The sequence below is a fragment of the Bactrocera neohumeralis genome, chromosome 5 (assembly GCF_024586455.1).
Source record: "Bactrocera neohumeralis isolate Rockhampton chromosome 5, APGP_CSIRO_Bneo_wtdbg2-racon-allhic-juicebox.fasta_v2, whole genome shotgun sequence".
In the NCBI taxonomy this organism is placed as follows: Eukaryota; Metazoa; Arthropoda; class Insecta; order Diptera; family Tephritidae; genus Bactrocera; species Bactrocera neohumeralis.
Genome location: NC_065922.1, coordinates 57,536,701 through 57,540,823, shown reverse-complemented (window position 1 = coordinate 57,540,823; position 4,123 = coordinate 57,536,701).

Sequence of the window (4,123 nt, the reverse complement as noted above, 5' to 3'; positions counted from 1 at the left end):
AAATATGTACATAAATACACATACTCATATTATTTGTATAAAAACGTTATTGCACCCTCTGAAATGTAAAATAAAACCAGAAACTGCGCGCAATGTGAGACGGAAATATGAAAAGGAAAAAAATAAAACACTAACACAAACAAAAAACTATGTCTAGTAATATGACATGGAAATATATAAAGGTGAAATAATGATTTACAGGATGTTGGCCAGTTAAATAGGAGGCGGGGAACGCCTACTTTAAGGATACGCTTTTATATGCATACATAAAAGTATTTCGATATGACATGAAAGAGATGCATGCACACTCATATTTCATTCTGCTGTACAAATTCGGCAAATTTAGAACTACCTATTATACAATAATACAACAGAATTTTTATAACAGTATATTTAATTTTTTTAATTTATTGGAATAATTGATCATATCAATGAAATAGATATAAAATGAAATAGATATAAAGATTTTAGTATAATACATTCGTATATTTACAGCTTTACAGCAACATTATGTACTAAACTACACAGTATGTAGTAACTATACTATTCTTTTTATTATTGACACAATTTTTTATAAAAGCTTTGCTGCAAATATTGGGTAGTCGAAAAAGTCTTTTCGTATTTCGTCAATAGATGTCGGTGCAGCAGTCTATGTCCAGTGCTACCAATCATATTGAGTCATATCATATAGTATTGGAATGGTGAGATTTTAAGCTAAGTGAAAATAATGAAGAAATATCGCTATATTCTGAAATTTTTGTATCAAAACTGGACAAGAAACGTGACACCGCCTGAATTTAGGTGAAAGTCTATATCTCAAGAACTATTTGACCAATTTCAAGCAAAATTTGGTGATTTTTGTTAACCAAACATTTCTATCTTATGGCCGAAATCCGCGACAACCACCTTCCCATATAACAAACTTTTAAATTCCATCTGATTCTTTCAGTTTACAGTATAAATATAAATCAAACATTAATGATGTTGTCTGAATAAAACTTTACACAACTAGTGCTCTTAGGGTATATCATTTTAACTTCAAAAATTGCCGAAGTCGGACTATAAGTTTTCAAGCACCCAGACAGCAAATATGTGGGTTCCAGTGCAACTGGCTTATTTGTTACGGAAGGTATCGGTAAATCCTTGAGGCCTAATATTTCAATTCAATGAACATATTTTTTGATGACAGTATGACCTTTTCAAACCAGCGATGATCGCATATATCTGATATAAATGTTTTGGAACTTTCAATGGTTTTGAACGTCTCACTTAATCGCATAAATCGCCCAATATATAGGAAATCTTCACTAATAGCAGTGTATCCTCTTGCCTAAAATTGAAGAAATCAAGTCGATACACTTCCCCAAGTTCCCATATTTTTAATATTCGGATTATCAAACTGTCGCTTGAATTTACAACTTATGCTTTGGTCGATATGTGAGGTTTCTTAATGAAAATCAGAGCCATCCAGGTAAGAAATGTTAATAAGAATTGTTATAAAAATGAACGACTAAAATAAACACGAATATATCTTTCGTTTGCCAGTTGGGTTTGAAATCAGAACTTTATGTTTTTTATGCAAGAAAATAATGTAGAACTCCTCTTTAAATGATACGAATATAATTTTCTTTCGCAAAATGCCTTTTTGAAGAGATTTTATTGTAAACAAACATGAAAAATAAACCTTAAATATTGAAGAGGTTTCCGTAAGCGGTTAAGTTTTAAATTTAAAAAATTGATTAAAGAACTGTACGATATCGAAAAGTTTTGTACTTGGAGTAGATAGCAAAATACTTGAGATAGTTCTGCCCAGTGGCGGATCCAGAGACGATTCTTGGGGGGGGGAGCGGAAATTGAATGTATCCTTCGATTTGGGTTTCAAACTTATTATTGCGAGAAAAATACGGTACAAATTATGAAACAAAAATTATCAATTCCAATTTTTAGGTAAACAAAGAGGTTATAATTGAAAAGTCAACCATATGCATGCATTACATAGTGGCTCATTTTATTAAAAATTCAAACATCAAAATCCTTTTACATTGCGTGCTTCATAACGCAAAACGATGACTGCCAAGTTTTGCGAATCTTTCGATGACTTCTTCGGCGGTGATTTCGATGTCATGATGCGTACGAAGCAACGCTAATCCAACTAGTCTTTCTTGAAACATGGTCGTCCTAAGCCATGTTTTGATGCGGCGAAGATAAGAGAAAGAACGTTCAGAGCTCGCGTTTGTTACGGGAAGTGTACAGAATACTCGGAGACAGGTGTGGGTTGTTGGGAATATGTCGACATCACATTTTCTTAATGTTTCCAGTGCAGAAGTTGGAATTTCGCTGCCTTCAATTTTTTGTTGCTGCTGCCAGTGACATTGCCAGTAGCTTAATTCACCTTTGAATTTCAATTTCTGTACGCTTTTTTCATCATCCAGAAGATTCCCGAATCCTTTCTATCAAGCATCCGATTAGATTATTTCGATTTCTTTTAAAAGACTTGCTTTTTCTGGGAGCAACACACTCAATTGGTAACCATCCAAAACTTCTTGTGAAAAACGATCTTCCAAATCTTCTTTGATGATATCCAGCAGAGTTATGTAGACAGAGACCCTGTAGTAATCTTCGCAAGCTTCCACGTCGTAATTTTTGCGTTTCGTTTGTCGTCCACATGTTCTCGGTTTCGCTTCATGAATATCGAGTTTTTCCGCCATTTTCTTGGCTTCTGAATAAATCAATCGGAATATTTCATCAACTTTTCCCTTTTTTTCCAACGTGGCAAGCAACGTCTCAATCATTTTTGATGCCTTCGCCAAATCAATTGCTTCCTTTTGAAGAAGTACGCTGAGCGAATGGGTGAGCGATAGAATGTCGCTGAGACAGAAGAGCCCGACGATAAATTCGAACTTGCACAAAGCCGATATGAGAATTGTTGCTTTGCCTGCTGTTTCTCTGTTCTTCCACTCACTGATTTTTGACAGAGCTTCGATTATCAACGGTAACTTCGCAACAAATTGAAGGACAGCATCGTGCCTCTCTACCCATCTTGTTTCACGCAACTGGGCAATTTTTTCACCAAGGATCTTTGCTAATACAGTCACACGTTTTGGAAATGAGTTCTTGAAGAATTTGTCGACTTCTCGTATGGCACTGGCAACGTTTTCGATTAATCGTACTTTCACTGACTTTGAAATACTGTTGTTGAGTTTGTGCGAGAAACACGGAGTCGTGACAGCATTTTTCGCTTCATTCCGAATTTCGTTGACTGCTCCGATATCTGATAGCATGACCGCACATCCATCAGTCCCTATCAATGTGCATTTCTCCATTCGGAGATTCATTTTCTTCATTGTCTGTCAAACCGGTTCAACAGCTTAGCGAAGGTCTATCATATTTGAGATCTACATTTCAAAGTCGCCCGTAGCGTAGTGGTTAAGCTGGCAGGTCACTGCCGCAGCCTAGGGTTCGAACCCGGCCGAATATTTTTTTTTCTACAAAAAGTGAAAAAAAATCGGGAACATTTCCCGACAGAGCCGGGAAAAATTCCGTGCCTAATTTCCAGGCGTTTCCGGACCAGCTGTTATCGTCGGGAATCGCCGGGTTCCGAGGACGAGGGCAAGTTAAAACTCGGGTTCTATATGCACAATTGGCTACTACTATTGTTGAATAAACAAACCTAACCTCAATTTTTATGTAAACACTCGTTTGAATGTCAGTGAAATTTCACCACGCACAAAAATTAACAATAAAATCGAAACAACATCGATACTTACCATTTTAGATATTCAAAATTGGGCACTTTATTTTCCAGAATAAGGTATAACTTCACAGAAATTGACGAAAATTAAATGGGTAACTTGGGCAAATTTCCCTAATTTCTCCCCCCGTGGATTCGCCACTGGTTCTGCCACTCTATTTAGGGGCAATCACTTAAGAAAACAAAGCGTGGTAAGCATTATTTTGCATAAAACCGTCGATTTGTGATAAATTTTTCATTGTCTAAAATTGTGGGTAATTCCAAATTTAAATAGCATTGAAGCCCATGCGATTCTTCAAATTTCCACAATTTTTGATTTTTTCTACAAGCTCTAGTTTAGGCTTTATAAGCATTTTTCTATTCGGCGGCTGC